The sequence below is a fragment of the Schistocerca nitens genome, chromosome 1 (assembly GCF_023898315.1).
Source record: "Schistocerca nitens isolate TAMUIC-IGC-003100 chromosome 1, iqSchNite1.1, whole genome shotgun sequence".
Classification (NCBI taxonomy): Eukaryota; Metazoa; Arthropoda; class Insecta; order Orthoptera; family Acrididae; genus Schistocerca; species Schistocerca nitens.
In genome coordinates this window covers 1,120,437,168-1,120,454,231 of record NC_064614.1, presented here as the reverse complement: position 1 = coordinate 1,120,454,231, position 17,064 = coordinate 1,120,437,168, and the positions used below count along the sequence as shown (strand labels likewise).

Here is a 17,064-nt window from a genome sequence, read left to right as displayed (position 1 = left end):
CTCTGCCACAACAATTCGCAACCACTGAGGTCCACAGCGATGACTGACGGGGTGCTGCCGTCTTTCATCTATCATCATCTGTGATCTTGGCTCAGGCCCGAAAAGACTCGCTATTTGGAAATTTTCGGTTCAAAGTATTACATTGGCCCATTTAAAATTGTGCTGCCCCCTGTGAGAATCGAACTCACGACCCCTGGTTTACAAGACCAGTGCTCTGCCCCTGAGCTAAGGAGGCTGTTGCAGTGTATGCTTCTTTGCGTTCACCACAGCCGTCGAGAAAAATACACTTCAGAGCTTAGAAAATGCGTACAAAGATTTACTCTGCCACAACAATTCGCAACCACTGAGGTCCACAGCGATGACTGACGGGGTGCTGCCGTCTTTCATCTATCATCATCTGTGATCTTGGCTCAGGCCCGAAAAGACTCGCTATTTGGAAATTTTCGGTTCAAAGTATTACATTGGCCCATTTAAAATTGTGCTGCCCCCTGTGAGAATCGAACTCACGACCCCTGGTTTACAAGACCAGTGCTCTGCCCCTGAGCTAAGGAGGCTGTTGCAGTGTATGCTTCTTTGCGTTCACCACAGCCGTCGAGAAAAATACACTTCAGAGCTTAGAAAATGCGTACAAAGATTTACTCTGCCACAACAATTCGCAACCACTGAGGTCCACAGCGATGACTGACGGGGTGCTGCCGTCTTTCATCTATCATCATCTGTGATCTTGGCTCAGGCCCGAAAAGACTCGCTATTTGGAAATTTTCGGTTCAAAGTATTACATTGGCCCATTTAAAATTGTGCTGCCCCCTGTGAGAATCGAACTCACGACCCCTGGTTTACAAGACCAGTGCTCTGCCCCTGAGCTAAGGAGGCTGTTGCAGTGTATGCTTCTTTGCGTTCACCACAGCCGTCGAGAAAAATACACTTCAGAGCTTAGAAAATGCGTACAAAGATTTACTCTGCCACAACAATTCGCAACCACTGAGGTCCACAGCGATGACTGACGGGGTGCTGCCGTCTTTCATCTATCATCATCTGTGATCTTGGCTCAGGCCCGAAAAGACTCGCTATTTGGAAATTTTCGGTTCAAAGTATTACATTGGCCCATTTAAAATTGTGCTGCCCCCTGTGAGAATCGAACTCACGACCCCTGGTTTACAAGACCAGTGCTCTGCCCCTGAGCTAAGGAGGCTGTTGCAGTGTATGCTTCTTTGCGTTCACCACAGCCGTCGAGAAAAATACACTTCAGAGCTTAGAAAATGCGTACAAAGATTTACTCTGCCACAACAATTCGCAACCACTGAGGTCCACAGCGATGACTGACGGGGTGCTGCCGTCTTTCATCTATCATCATCTGTGATCTTGGCTCAGGCCCGAAAAGACTCGCTATTTGGAAATTTTCGGTTCAAAGTATTACATTGGCCCATTTAAAATTGTGCTGCCCCCTGTGAGAATCGAACTCACGACCCCTGGTTTACAAGACCAGTGCTCTGCCCCTGAGCTAAGGAGGCTGTTGCAGTGTATGCTTCTTTGCGTTCACCACAGCCGTCGAGAAAAATACACTTCAGAGCTTAGAAAATGCGTACAAAGATTTACTCTGCCACAACAATTCGCAACCACTGAGGTCCACAGCGATGACTGACGGGGTGCTGCCGTCTTTCATCTATCATCATCTGTGATCTTGGCTCAGGCCCGAAAAGACTCGCTATTTGGAAATTTTCGGTTCAAAGTATTACATTGGCCCATTTAAAATTGTGCTGCCCCCTGTGAGAATCGAACTCACGACCCCTGGTTTACAAGACCAGTGCTCTGCCCCTGAGCTAAGGAGGCTGTTGCAGTGTATGCTTCTTTGCGTTCACCACAGCCGTCGAGAAAAATACACTTCAGAGCTTAGAAAATGCGTACAAAGATTTACTCTGCCACAACAATTCGCAACCACTGAGGTCCACAGCGATGACTGACGGGGTGCTGCCGTCTTTCATCTATCATCATCTGTGATCTTGGCTCAGGCCCGAAAAGACTCGCTATTTGGAAATTTTCGGTTCAAAGTATTACATTGGCCCATTTAAAATTGTGCTGCCCCCTGTGAGAATCGAACTCACGACCCCTGGTTTACAAGACCAGTGCTCTGCCCCTGAGCTAAGGAGGCTGTTGCAGTGTATGCTTCTTTGCGTTCACCACAGCCGTCGAGAAAAATACACTTCAGAGCTTAGAAAATGCGTACAAAGATTTACTCTGCCACAACAATTCGCAACCACTGAGGTCCACAGCGATGACTGACGGGGTGCTGCCGTCTTTCATCTATCATCATCTGTGATCTTGGCTCAGGCCCGAAAAGACTCGCTATTTGGAAATTTTCGGTTCAAAGTATTACATTGGCCCATTTAAAATTGTGCTGCCCCCTGTGAGAATCGAACTCACGACCCCTGGTTTACGAGACCAGTGCTCTGCCCCTGAGCTAAGGAGGCTGTTGCAGTGTATGCTTCTTTGCGTTCACCACAGCCGTCGAGAAAAATACACTTCAGAGCTTAGAAAATGCGTACAAAGATTTACTCTGCCACAACAATTCGCAACCACTGAGGTCCACAGCGATGACTGACGGGGTGCTGCCGTCTTTCATCTATCATCATCTGTGATCTTGGCTCAGGCCCGAAAAGACTCGCTATTTGGAAATTTTCGGTTCAAAGTATTACATTGGCCCATTTAAAATTGTGCTGCCCCCTGTGAGAATCGAACTCACGACCCCTGGTTTACAAGACCAGTGCTCTGCCCCTGAGCTAAGGAGGCTGTTGCAGTGTATGCTTCTTTGCGTTCACCACAGCCGTCGAGAAAAATACACTTCAGAGCTTAGAAAATGCGTACAAAGATTTACTCTGCCACAACAATTCGCAACCACTGAGGTCCACAGCGATGACTGACGGGGTGCTGCCGTCTTTCATCTATCATCATCTGTGATCTTGGCTCAGGCCCGAAAAGACTCGCTATTTATTCCCAGTGGTATTGTGCGTGAGTTTCCATATCCACACTGGTTTCCTCTGTCTCCCGTAACTGGAAGTTATGTGTAAGCGCGCACGGTCTGTATTGGATGGCGATTTCAGCTGTCTTTAATAAGAGTTTTGAATGTGTTATTGTTATTAGAAGGATTCAGAAAATGGCTCTGAGCACTATGGGACTTAACATCTGAGGTCATCAGTCCCCTAGAACTTAGAACTACTTAAACGTAACTAACCTAAGGACAACACACACATCCATGCCCGAGGCAAGATTCGAACCTGCGACCGTAGCAGTCGCGCGGAGAAGGATTCGGGCTCAAATGGTAACTGCCAGTGCCGAAACTGTTTACCTACTTTAAGAAGTATTTTACTTGAGTGTAATTTGTAACATCCGTAAGAAACCCTATTATAAGGTGTGCGGTATATTGTCGCAAACCTTAACAGATCCTAAGCACATTGTGTAACAGCAAGATTTCTTCTCGGAATCGTCGTCCTATGTCTGTTGAATAACTTTTCTGGTGTTGTTTCGAATTGAAAGTATTTTTAAAGATTCTCCCTCCATTGCTAGCTGAAGGTAAATGTTTTAACATTACTCCCATCCTCCTGGCGTGGCGCAAGAAGAATCACTTGACTAACGTCGGCTGAAGGTACGAAGAAGAAATGCCTAAAAGCCAATGCCTCAAGAGATGGCGACGAATCTCACAATAGTTTTGTAAAAGTATTATCCGACAGTGCACACCACGAGAACAAGGCATAAAATTATACATTTCCTAGGGTGCAAATCTGTACCTGTATCCATGATAACGTTTACTTTAAATCTCCACATTTATTTTCAGAGGCTAATGCTACAGAGGTAACGCTTCTGATTGCATGAGTTCCACAAGTTTTCTACGAACGTCCCGAGAAACTGACGGAATGATCCGTAAATGTTCACTATCTGTTTTGTCGCCTGCAACAAATACGACACAGTGTAGATACCCAATGAGCCGTGGTGACTGGCACTAGGGTGTTTCACTTGCATCGCTGATATCGATATTCGGCTGTCCTGCTATCATTGACTGCTCCCCCGGCGGATTTCCGGGCGAACGTGTGACGAGTGAGTGTCCCGTCGGAGTTCAAAGAACCAACTTGTGTTGAAAACAAACCCGCGTCCCTAACCGTGGTGCACGGGCCTCGCCGTGCTCGCCGCCCTTGTCTTTTAGCACGCGCTGGATGTACGGTTCCGATCACTGGGCTCCTTCACGTGCAGAATTGCGGTGGGTTCGTCGTCTCACGCTGAACAGCTTCCCAGCTCGTAATTTGCAAACTCCAAGTCACGTATGACTTTTATTCTGTGTTTCACTAAGAAGACTGTTGAAACGTATTGGGGGTGGGTAGCTGCCGGAGATGGTTTTGAACTTGGTTCCACAGTGGCTATTTTAAGGATGCTGATGTTCCTCATTGCGTTTCTGATCATCCGTGGAGAGCGTGTTTTAAGTGGTTTTCATGCCAATTTTAACTTGTCTTAAGACATATTTTCCGCTTTGGGATTGGCTGCGGTTGTGTACGTGCCCGTCAGCCGTTGAGTAAATGGTTTAATCATTTGTCACGGCCGCATTTGGTATGTTTATTTAATGTTGAAAGTGATCTTCAAGTTTCCTGCTAATTTACTGGGAGACGGGTAATGTAAGAGCATTGCTCCATAATAATTGGGGGCGTGCTTGTCATATATTCCAGCGTGGCTGTGATTTGTTCGTCGGCCCTTCAGTCTGGAACCGCGCGACCGCTCCGGTCGCAGGTTCGAATCCTGCCTCGGGCATGGATGTATGTGATGTCCTTAGGTTAGTTAGGTTTAAGTAGTTCCAAGTCTAGGGGACTGATGACCTCAGATGTTAAGTCCCATAGTGCTCACAACCATTTGAACCATTTTTTTTTTGTGATTTGACCTTCTCTTCATTGTACTCTATTTGTGCTTTAGGCCATTTGTTAAGACTGATCGATCCCTGGCGTCGGCGCGATTATGGATTCTTGTCAGGACCGCTCATTGTGGGCCCGGTCGGGTCATGTATAAATATATACCGCCTGCTATGTGACCCTGTGCACAAGCTCTGAAAAGTGAACGCTCGTATTGCCTGCCGGCTATAGCGGTTTTGCTTCCAGACACTGCTACAGGCCTTGAATCATTCTCAGTTATAATGTCCTTTAGTTAAGTGAGGCCACTTTGTTAATATTAGTATCTCTGTAAGTCATTTTACTGGTTGAATTATTACTAGCTATTATTATTTAATACTCATGTTAACCATTTGTGCATCTTTAATGAACGTGCAGCTTGTTCTTATTCTGTATGCAAGTTTTGCGACCTTGGTTGGCCCACTTTGTATTTTTAGTATAAGCATGTTTCACTGTGGGCCTTTATGTGGGCAGTTCAATTTTATTAAGCTTTAAGATCCTTTTGTTCTTTTTGGAGTTGTGATATTATGTGGCTGTGCAACTTTGGTTGGAAGTGTGTAGTGTTATTAGTGTCTTGAGATATGATTAAATAAGGACGATTGTTTATGACTGATTATTCACCGTGCCTGCTATCAATGATTTTGGTGGCGGACGCAAAATAACATGATTCTTATTCGTGTTTATGTAATTCAATCAAAGTGAAGATTTGTACATTGCATCAGTAAGAGGGCAAATGTCCGAATTGAAATTTATAATAAAGTCTGTTTTGAGTCAAATTAAAATTGTAAAACAATCACAAGCTTGTCCATCACCAGTGATTCCGGGCTTCCTATTTCCTATGTGGTGAGATAGTAATTTTGATTTTCTAATGCACTGAGTAGTACAACGGTTCACCCAAGTGTATAGTCACCATAATCCTCAGCATCACACAGTACACTGGACAGTTAATCAAACATAACATACGCCCTACTGCTGAACATTTATGAAGCAGGGGTGACCTGCCGCCTTCGTCCCATTATACTATATTCTTAACTTTTGTGTAATCTGTTCGCGGTATTCTTTATAACAACACTACCTTTGAGCCTCGTAGTCTATTTTTGTAGATTATAGAATTACAACACTACACGTAGTTTACTCAGAGGTACTCTAAGAAGGGGATGGAACCCACAGACAGACACTCCGTACTCGATGTTACTTGCAGGTGGGACTCAAAGAAACCAGTCAGTTCGTAGAATGACTGTCTGAGGATTATCATGGGGATGCATGAGAACGGGAAGGAGCATACCTCAATTGTAACAACGAGTTCAAAAATGGTTCAAATGGCTCTAAGCACTATGGGACTTAACACCTGAGGTCATCAGTCCCCTAGACTTAGAACTAATTAAACCTAACTAACCTAAGGACAACACACACATCCGTGCCAGAGGCAGGATTCGAACCTGCGACCGTAACAGAGCGTGGTTCTGGACTGAAGCGCCTAGAGCAGCTCGGCCACAGCGGCCGGCGTAACAACGAGAATAGCTCAAATTTCAGTCGATAAATAAAACGTGGTGTCCACCAAATACTTGCATATATGTAAGACAATAAATACACTGATAGAAAAAAACCACAGTACCAAAAAATAATCAATAGCATTTTCCGTTAAAAGATTTGTGTACGTAACACATTTAAATGATTAACGTTGTAAGCGCCAGATAAGCCACTGGAGATGCGAAAATCCGGTAGATTACTAACGGGTGTAACCGCCAAAATGTTGATGCAAGCATGCAAACGCGCAAGCATTGTGTTGTACAGATCGCGGGTGTCAGTTTGTGGGACGGAGCTCCACGCCTGTTGTAGTCGACCGGCTTATTCAGGGACGGTTACGGCTGGTTGTGGATGACACCGGAGTTGTCGTCCGATGACAATGGAAATGCCGTGTGGCTAGGGCCTCCCGTTGGGTAGACCGTTCGCCTGGCGCAAGTCTTTCGAGTTGACGCCACTTTGGCGACTTGCGTGTCGATGGAGATGAAATGATGATGATAACGACAACACACAATCCCTGAGCGGTGAAAATCTCCGACGCAGCCGGGAATCGAAGCCGGGCCGTTACGTATGACACTGCGTCGCGCTGACCACTCAGCTACCAGGGGCGGACTGTCATTCGATAACGTCTCATATGATCATGTGATTGAGCACACCAAGGCAACGTGCTGACGTACAGTTGGGTGGATGGGATAACCACGAGAGTACCACAACCGTCAGACGAAGTCGCAGACTGTAATTACAGGTGTACGTGCAGAGTGTGTAGCGCGCAGACAGCTTGATTACAGGTACTCAGCTGGCCTTCATCTGACCAACATACAGCCATCATTGTCACCGAGGCAGTACCATCTTTCATTAGAAAATACAGTAGACCTCCACCTCGCCCTCCAGTGAGCTCTCGCTTGACACCACTCAAGACGCAAATGGCTGTCGTTTGACGTCAGTGGAATGCACACTACAGGGCGTCTGGCTTGGAGCTGTCCTCGATGAAACCGATTTCGAACAATTCGTTGTGCCACTGTGGTGCCAACTGCTACTCATAATGCTGCTGCAGATGTAGTACGATGCGCCAGAGCCATACGCAACACAATGGTCTCCCCTGTCGGTAGGCCACGTGGCCGTCCGGAGTCCTGTCTTCTTCCGACCAAACATTCTGGTGACCCCCGCTGTCAGCAGTAATGTACAATGGATGTATTCCTGCCAAGTCATTCTAAAGCACTGCAGCAGAAACATCTAGTTTCTCATAGTCCTATTACACGACCTCATTCAAGTTCAGCGAGGTGTTTATCAGTCCGCAGCTCTTGGTCTTGCGGTACCGTTCTCGCTTCCCGCGCACGGGGTCCCGGGCTCGATTGACGGTGGGGTCAGGGATTTTCCCTGCCTCGAGAAGAATGGGTGTTGTTGTGTCATTTTCATCATCATCATTGATCCCCATTACGGTCGGAGGACCCTGCCTAACGGCGCGGTTCTCCCGCATCGTTCCCTACACTCCTTGGAGTATGGGACCTCGTCACCTCAGGTGTTGATAATGGTGTCTTTGTACCCTTAAAGGCATTCTTCACTAACATTAAGTCACTACGTCCAATATCAAAGGTATCAGACGATCCTGACCGTTACAATGCGTACTTAAATCAAACCTGATTTGCTTCCTTATAGTGTCGCTACTAGTGCCACTCTGATGAGACTGCCGCGAAATTTGAACGGACGTCACCATTCAGATGTAGAAACATGGCTACCGACTTTCTTTTATATAGAACAACCTTTCTTGGTGTTGCGACTTTTTTCCGTCGGTGTGTTTTGCTGTGAAACAGGGGTAGAGATAGTGCTGTGCAAGTGCATAAAGGTTTGCCCAAAAGCACGTACGCCAGAACGGGTGAGCATCCGGTGTTTAAGAGATCGTTGTAAGGTGTGAAATCAGAAATGCTAAAGTTTACTATTGTAACTGAATCATGGCACAGTTTATTGTCTATCCTTAAGGGATACAGAAATGTAGTTTGAATTCTTCCGTAGAAGTTGAAGGCGTCACGGCCTCAGGGGAGCGGATGTACGGTGTGAGAGCTGACAGAGAAGAGGCCGACCTATCTTCACTCCCCCGCGCCCCTCAGCACGCACCAGCACCCCACGTGTCCCATTCCGTATCCGTGATTGGTTCCGTCCTGTACAATTTGTTATCTGACTGCGTCAGCGAAGCCTAAACGTGGTGTTACCTTGTCAGCACAAGTTCACATATCACGTGAATGGCTGGCTTTCGGCTAATATCATGGTGTCAGACAACCGAGACCCTCTTGCCGCTTGGGGAACACTTCATGAGGTACTCATGGATGGAAAGTTAATGAGATAAAGCAAGTTGTTGTGTATATTTCGGCCCAACTTGTACACTGCAATATTATTGGTTATTCGATGACAAAAACTAACAAAAACGTCTATTTAAAAATGTTACAAAAAGGAGAACAGAGACACGAATTTTAGGAACAAGCGACAAAGCGAGCATTTTTCGACATTTATTAGTAGTATTTTAGATACTAGTTAGACTTTTTAGTGTAGCCTGTTTCCTTGTAATGACCCTTGGTTGAACTTTCCTCCCCGATTAGGCCTCATGGCTGACGCGTTAACTGATTAAGGCAACCTTCGATTACAGTGTGGACTACAGTCTGTCGGTGCCTAACGGTTACTGTTCGTTGGAAGATATTACTTCAGTTTACTTTCAGTGAAATAGTCTGAGCCCTCTTTAGCAGCTTGTAGTTTATATAAGAATTTTTGGTAATATTCCGCGTGAATTATTTGCCGGCTGTATTCTTTGGTATAGTCTTAGTTCTGATTCTTAATTTACCGTAAGAAAGAAATTGCATAATTATTATAATGCGTGGTGTCTGTTCTTTCAGGCATGTCCTAAAGAACAACAAGCACGCCGAATCCGTAGCTGTGATACATTAGATGTAAATTGAAGATGGAGGGGGAGAGAAAGGAAAGGAAGGGATTACTGATGTCAGCTGAATTGTGAAGTTACGCGGAATCAGCGGCGACCAGTGAAAATGTGTTCCGGCAGATGCGTTAACCGCTGCGTCATTCGGGACACAATGTTATCGCATCTGCACGGACTGTCTCGGTACTTCTCATGGCTGACACACATTCCCATCGAGCATCACCTATCTGCAGTCCCTGTCCATTTCCTCGATGCTCCCTACTCTGACATTTTACGTAAATTGAAGGTAGAGAGGGTAAGAAAGGAAAGGAGGGGTCTCTGCTGTCACCCGCACTGGGAATCGGCGGCAACGAGTGAAAATGTGTTCAGATAGGGCCAGGACTCGAACCCGGGATCTGCTGCTTACGGAGCAGGTGCGGTAACCACTGCGCTATACCGGGCATAGTGTCATAGCACCTGCACGGACTATCTCAGGTCACGACACGGCCGATCCACACTCCCATCGAGTGCCACCTATCCGAAGATCCCATCCATTTGCTCTTCCGAAATTACCACAGGAGTTCGGACGTATTTGCGCATCCATGCTGAAGAACGTGGATTCATTGCCCAGCTAGGCCTATCAGACTATAAGAATATGTGGTTTTTGTTGTTTCGGAATCCGCAGCTGATACATAATATGTAAACTGAATGTGGAGGGGGGGTGGGGGGGCGGGTGGGAAGAAAGGAAAGAAAAGTGAAAGGATTACTGATGTCAGTGGCATCGGGACACTACGCGGAATCAGCGGCGGCCAGTGAAAATGTATCCCAGTACAGCTGACATCAGCAGTCAATTCACTTTACTTTCTTCCCCCCCCCCCCCCCTTTCCAGCTTCAACTTACACAGAATTGCATAATGTTGCAGTTTTGCGCAAACTACTAACAAGTTCGTTCCCACTCTTCTTAGGTTTAGATTGTTTAAAATTCTAGGCTTTTACCATGGCCTGCCGGCCGGAGTCGCCGAGCGGTTCGAGGCGCTACAGTCTGGAACCGCACAACCGCTACGGTCGCAAGTTCGAATCCTGCCTCGGGCATGGATGTGTGTGATGTCCTTAGGTTAGTTAGGTTTAAGTAGTTCTAAGTTCTAGGGGACTGATGACCTCAGAAGTTAAGTCCCATAGTGCTCAGAGCCATTTGAACCTTTTTTTTTTTTTTTTTTTTTTTTTTTTACTAAGGCCTGCCTGGATTGCAGATAATTGGGTATACTTAAAAGGTCTGTTTTTATTCTTTTGTCTTGTTTTATTCTATTGTCTAACATTTTGTGCAGTTCATAAGGGTACTTGCTCCTTGGTCCTGAAACTCCTTGTCCTGTCTTTTAATCAGTCCCCTCTTTTGGCTCTACCCTGTTCCTGCATTTCTTCCCCTCCCCTATAAACTTCCCCCTTTCCCCTCCCTCGCCCCTTTTTCACCGGTAGTTGTTCCATTCCTTGCCTCTGCCCATACCGGGCGCTACCTTTTGTTTTTAACCGTTCATATATTTTGTGTACCTAATGTCGTACTTTACTGTTGCTTATATACATTCTTCAAGCTGTTATGTGGCGTTAGTGGCCATAACATTTGGTACAGTGTAGGAGATAACCTAGTGTTTTAGTGTCTGCCTTCACTTATGAAGAGTCATTTAAAAAGGTTTTCATAATTATTATTCTGTTAGGTTTGTTTCTTCTTAAGTATTTTAGGAGTATAATATATTTCTAAAGCTGATGATAGTTTTTTGTTTCTTTGCGCTCTAGTTTATGCTTCACAATCAATGATGTTACGAGTCGCTGTAGCATGCAACTTTTGTTTGTATACGCCGTATACAGCTTTGCTGCTGTTTACCGTTCCTGGGTGTTAAATGCTCTGCTATTTCCGTAAAAATTTTGAAATGTTTAAGTGTGGTAGTGGACGTGTACTTTATTGTATTAAGTGTTTTATCCCTTGTGACTGAAATTACAATGAAGACGTTCCCTACATCCTTGTTAAGGCGCCCCCTACCTGAGGTTATATGTTTGTTCTGTCTCTGTTTATGATTAAACTCGACTTTGTTACACCTACCTGTACAATCTTAACATGGTTCATATGTTATTTTAGAAAATACTTCTTTATCTTGTGTGTGGTGTCTGATCTTTCCGACATGTCCGAAAGTACAGACGCAATTTACATCTCGCAGGTAGTATAGTCTAGCACAAATTTTCGGCTTTCGCCATTGATTTAAATCAATGCCTAATGGCAGCTCATCGTATTCATTCCTTTGTGACTTCTTTGTCTGTCTGATACGTCTATTCTGGCGGTATACTGTCTGCACCTTGTTATGTGCACTCGATAAAAGGGTGCTATTATGGCTGTAGAGGGTTGCAATACCAAATAGAGAAACAGAGTGACTGCTGCTGCTACCATCGGTTCGTGTACTTCGTAGGTATTTGCTTACTTAAGGTTTGCTGCTGCAGCCTGGATAATCTTGGCTCCCGTTTGGTACTTAAGGTCGTGCATTTAAGAATGCACCAATTTAATCTTGGGCTAATTTAAATTGTATACAAGTCACGAAAAACAATAGCTTGTATTCAATTATCAGGCAAGGAAGTGCAACAGGATGTGCTCTGGATCAAGGTGGATGGGGCTTGGGATGAATTTCATTTAAGGATACCACGAATATAGTTACGAGTAAAAATGAGCTTGTATTGACTCCGAAAATATAACTAAAACATTTGTAAATATAGTAAAATGTGACGACTACTGATGCCTGATATATATTAAGTTCCGTATTTGATAAATCTTAAATTCGTGGTTTATGGAATGGGAATAATCAATGGATAAGTTAACCATACACGCCTTTAACAGCTTCATGCAGTTGATGATGTTTTCACAGTGGAGTAAAGAGAAGAACAAAGGCCCTCCGCTGGCCGGAGTGACCGAGCGGTTCTAGGTGCTACAGTCTGGAACCGCGCGACCGCTATGGTCGCAGGTTCGAATCCTGCCTCGGGCATGGATATGTATAAGGTTAGTTAGGTTTAAGTAGTTCTAAGTGTAGGGGACTGATGACCTCAGAAGTTAAGTCCCATAGTGCTCAGAGCCCGTTCCTTTTTTTTTTTAACGCACTCCAACATGACCACACGTGGCTAGCAAAGAGATGCTGCTCACTCGATTATAACGAGCGGAATGGATACGTAAAGTTACCTTTGAAATATAGGTTGAAATATAGGAACGGAGATCAAAACATGAACTAAGAAACAGATTTAATTTAAATGCACACTATAAGAGGAAGGTTATTGAAGCTACAGCACAAAAGGATCTTAAACTAGAGCACAAGCACGTGGCGGTAACGAAACGAGAGTAAGTACCGAACAAAAAGGAATTTCAGGATAAATATATTAGAATTGCACTGAATTTATCGTAAAAATATGAAAGCTGAATACTCTTAAACTAAAAGCTCGAGCGTGATGGTAATGAACAAGACAAGTACCGAACAATGGAAGGTACGATTTTTTTATGTCTATAGATCCTATGAACGTGTCTTGATTTTTCTTCAGACTTGCTTCCGTTATCAACCGTAATGTCAGAGCTGCCTCCATGGTGCCTTCACCTTTCAAAGAGCCAAACTGATCGTAAGCTAACAGATCCTCAGTTTTCTTTCCTTATGTATGGTACTCTTGTCAGAAACTTAGATTCATGACGTGTCAAGGAGATGCGTGATAACACTCGCAGCTGTCGGCTTTTGCTATCTTCAGAATTGTGTCAATGATGTTTTTCCGAAATTCCGATGATATATGACCAGTCTCATACATTCTAGACAATAACGTGAACAGTCTTTTTGTTGCCACTTCCCCCAATTATTTCAGAAATTCCGGTGGAATATTATTTACCCCTTCTGCCTTATTTGAGCTTAAGTCGTCGCAAGCTCTGTTAAATCGTGATTCTAATTCTGTATTCGCCATCTCTTCCCGATCGACTCTTGTTTCTTCTTCTATCACGTCATCAGACAAATCTTCGCCATCATTCTCATCATCGATGTACTCTTTCCATTTATTCGTTCTCTCCCCTGCATTTAATAATCACATTACGTTCTCAATGTTACCGCCCTTGCTTTTAATTTCACCGCCGGCCGGTGTGGCCGTGCGGTTCTAGACACTTCAGTCTGGATCCGCGTGACCGCTACGGTCGCGGCGGGTTCGAATCCTGCCTCGGGCATGGATGTGTGTGATGTCCTTAGGTTAATTAGGTTTAAGTAGTTCTAAGTTCTAGGGGACTGATGACCACAGATGTTAAGTCCCATAGTGCTCAGAGCTATTTGAACCATTTTTTTTAATTTCACCGGAGGTTGTTTTGACTTTTCTGTATGCTGATTCAGGCCTTCCGACAATTATTTCTTTTTCAATTTCTTCACATTTCTGATACAGTCATATCGCCTTGGCTTTTCCTGCACTTCCTCTTTATTTTGTTTCTAGGTGACTTGGATTTCTGTATTCCTGAAATTTCCCTTGCCTTTTTTTTTTTACTTTTTACCGAAGTATTTTATGTTACACACCGTTTTATTGCAGCTACCGTCTTTGTAACTGTGTTTTTCTTTCTAGCTTCTATTATTGCTCGTTTTAGATACGCCCATACCATTTCAATTGCACTGCCTACTGAGGTGTTCAATATCGCAGTACCTATAGCCTCAGGGAACTTGAACCGTATCTCTTCATTTCTTAGTTCTTCTGTATCCCACTTTCATGGGCCTTGGTTCTTCCTGACTAGTCTGTTAAACTTCAGCTTACTCTTCATCACTACTACGCCGTGATCTGAGTCTGTATCTGTTCCTGCGTACGCTTGCAATCCAGTATCTGATTTCCGAATCTCTGCTTCATCATGGTGTAATCTAACTGGAATCCTCCTGCATTTTCCGTCCTTTTCCAACTACATCACCTCCTCATGTGATTCTTGAACATAGAATTCGCTATTAATAGCTGAAATTTACTGCATAAGCAATTAGTCTTTCTCCTCTCTCATTCCTACTACCAAGCCAATATTCTCCAGTTACCCTTTCTTCTACTTCTTCCCATACATCCGGATTCAAATCTCCAATGACTATTAGATTTTCATCTCCCTGTATGTGCTGTTCAGTATCGTAATATACTTTTTCTATCTTTTCATAATCTGCTTGAGATGCCGGCATGCATACTTGAACTATTGTTTTCAGTGTTGGTATCCTGTAGATTCTGATAAGAACAACCCTATCATTGAACTGTCCATACTAATTCACTCTCTACCCCACCTTCCTATTCATAACGAATCCTACTTCCGTTATACTATTTTCCGCTACTGTTGATATTACCGTATATTCGTCTGACCACAAATTCTTGTCTTCTTTCTATTTTACCTCAGTGACTGCCACTACACTGAGGCGACAAAAGTCATAGAATAGGTAGAATAGAGATATGCAAATACGCAGATGGCGGTAGTATCGCGTACAGAAACTATAAAACGGCAGTGCCTTTGCAGAACTGTCATTTGTGCTCAGGGGATTCATGTTAAAGGAGTTCGACGTGGTTATAACCGCACGACGGGAGTTAACATACTTTCAACGCGGAATGGTAGTTGTAGCTAGACGCATAGGACATTTCATTTCGGATATCGTTAGGGAATTCAATATTCCGAGATCCGCAGTGCCAATAGTGCTCCTAGAATACCAAATTTCAGGCATTAGCTCTCACCATGGACAACAGAATGACTAACGGCCTTCACTTAACGAACGGGAGCAGCGGCGTTTGGAAGAGTATTCAGTGCTAACAGAGAAATGGCTCTGAGCACTATGGGACTTAACACCTATGGTCATCAGTCCCCTAGAACTTAGAACTACTTAAACCTAACTAACCTAAGGACAGCACACAACACCCAGTCATCACGAGGCAGAGAAAATCCCCGACCCCGCCGGGAATCGAACCCGGGAACCCGGGCGTGGGAAGCGAGAACGCTACCGCACGACCACGAGATGCGGACACTAACAGAGAAGCAACATGCGTTACATAACCACAGAAATCAATGTGGAAGGTACAATGAACATATTCATTAGGACAGTGAGGCGAAATTTGACCTTAATGGGCTACTGCAGCGACGACTGACGCGAGTGGCTTTGCTAACAGCACAATATCGCCTGCAGCGCGTCTCCTGGGATCGTGACCATATAGACTGGACCCTACACGACGGGAAAACCTTGGCCTGGTCAGATTATTTCAGTTGGTAAGATGTGATGGTAGATTTCGAGTGTGGCGCAGACCCGACGAAGCAATGGAGCCAAATTGTCAACAAGGCACTGTGAAAGCTGGTGGTGACTTCATGGTGGTTTGGACTGTGTGTACGCGGAATGGACTGGCTCCTCTGCGTCCATTGATTGGGAATGGTTATTTTCGGCTAATTGGAGATCGTTTGCAGCCCATCGTGGATGTGACACCATCTCGTGTACTTATTCAGTGGTGGTTGTATCGCAGGTTTGCATATGGTAAGTGTGTTTTCAAACATTCCCTTTATTTATCTGTACTAAGGAGCTCTACTGCGTTTTTTTTAATAAGCCAAACTGCGTCGATTAGATAGAAATGCTGTCTAGATCAGACCGGCTACTCGCACAACACTTTTCGGGCCGGCCGCTGTGGCCGAGCGGTTCTAGGCCGTTCAGTCCGAAACGACGCGGCTGCTACGGTCGCAGGTTCGAATCCTGCCTCGGGCATGGATGTGTGTGATGTCCTTAGGTTAGTTAGGTTTACGTACTTCTAAGTCTAGGGGACTAATGACCATTTTGAACACTCTTCGGCCAGCACTGTCTTGCAGGTAGTTGGCGTTAACTTAAGGGCCCCACACACGCACCAGCTGGTCGACCGACAGACTGGACGTGTGCACGCGTTTTGGCCGACCGACCGAATAACATTCCTTGTCGGAGCGTCGGACGGGTAGGACCACCCGACAGCCAAACCCCCAACCCCCCATAGCCTCCCCAAAAGTTCGCCTGTTTTCTCCGAGCGCGGAATTAAATGCTGATCTGATATAAATGTTAGGCTTCGAGGCAGACGAAATTTTAAGTACAGAGTTTATGGAGAAATTTAAAGACTGTAGATGCGTGCGCGACACGTTGTCCGAGGAATATTGCGATACATATGTAAGAAAGGAAGCGCTTTTTCCAATTTTTAACGAATCCAAGTGTGGAACTTAAAAAGAATAGAACTCTGTCGACCTTACGTATTTCTGCAGGTTTTTGTTCGATACTTACCGGAAATGAAAGCTAAATACCGAAATACATACACTCAAGGGGCGTTAACTGATAAAACGGACTTGTTCTATTTTTAGAAATATAAAAATATCCAGCCTATATCCAAGCCCTCTGCTATGAACAACAAGTGTGGGATTCTTTTTTACAGTTTTTCTTTCTAACAGTTCCTAAAAGCTTCATTTCTTATGTACTTTTTGTATTTATTATATGATGTGCACCGCCACCATGTGTAGTTCAAATGGCGCTGAGCACTATGGGACTTAACTTCTGAGGTCATCAGTCCCCTAGAACTTAGAACTACTTAAACCTAACTAACCTAAGGACATCACACACATCCATGCCCGAGGCAGGATTCGAACCTGCGATCGTAGCGGTCGCGCGGTTCTAGACTGAAGCACCTAGAACTGCTCGGTCACACTGGCCGGCACCATGTGTAGTCTTTC

General features: G+C 44.7%; 9 non-coding genes across 9 annotated transcripts; all 9 read right to left on the bottom strand.

Annotated features, from left to right (window-relative positions):
• Positions 1–163: 163 nt before the first annotated feature.
• Positions 164–235, bottom strand: Trnat-ugu (transfer RNA threonine (anticodon UGU)). The gene has a single exon. It is a non-coding gene; the product is annotated as a tRNA-Thr (tRNA).
• Positions 236–482: 247 nt separating this feature from the next.
• Trnat-ugu (transfer RNA threonine (anticodon UGU)) lies at positions 483–554 on the bottom strand. Its single transcript has one exon. It is a non-coding gene; the product is annotated as a tRNA-Thr (tRNA).
• Positions 555–801: 247 nt separating this feature from the next.
• Trnat-ugu (transfer RNA threonine (anticodon UGU)) lies at positions 802–873 on the bottom strand. The gene has a single exon. It is a non-coding gene; the product is annotated as a tRNA-Thr (tRNA).
• A 247-nt stretch (positions 874–1,120) lies between these two features.
• Trnat-ugu (transfer RNA threonine (anticodon UGU)) lies at positions 1,121–1,192 on the bottom strand. Its single transcript has one exon. It is a non-coding gene; the product is annotated as a tRNA-Thr (tRNA).
• Positions 1,193–1,439: 247 nt separating this feature from the next.
• Trnat-ugu (transfer RNA threonine (anticodon UGU)) lies at positions 1,440–1,511 on the bottom strand. Its single transcript has one exon. It is a non-coding gene; the product is annotated as a tRNA-Thr (tRNA).
• Positions 1,512–1,758: 247 nt separating this feature from the next.
• Trnat-ugu (transfer RNA threonine (anticodon UGU)) lies at positions 1,759–1,830 on the bottom strand. The gene has a single exon. It is a non-coding gene; the product is annotated as a tRNA-Thr (tRNA).
• Positions 1,831–2,077: 247 nt separating this feature from the next.
• Positions 2,078–2,149, bottom strand: Trnat-ugu (transfer RNA threonine (anticodon UGU)). Its single transcript has one exon. It is a non-coding gene; the product is annotated as a tRNA-Thr (tRNA).
• Positions 2,150–2,396: 247 nt separating this feature from the next.
• On the bottom strand, positions 2,397–2,468 carry Trnat-cgu (transfer RNA threonine (anticodon CGU)). The gene has a single exon. It is a non-coding gene; the product is annotated as a tRNA-Thr (tRNA).
• Positions 2,469–2,715: 247 nt separating this feature from the next.
• Positions 2,716–2,787, bottom strand: Trnat-ugu (transfer RNA threonine (anticodon UGU)). The gene has a single exon. It is a non-coding gene; the product is annotated as a tRNA-Thr (tRNA).
• Between the last annotated feature and the right edge of the window lie 14,277 nt (positions 2,788–17,064).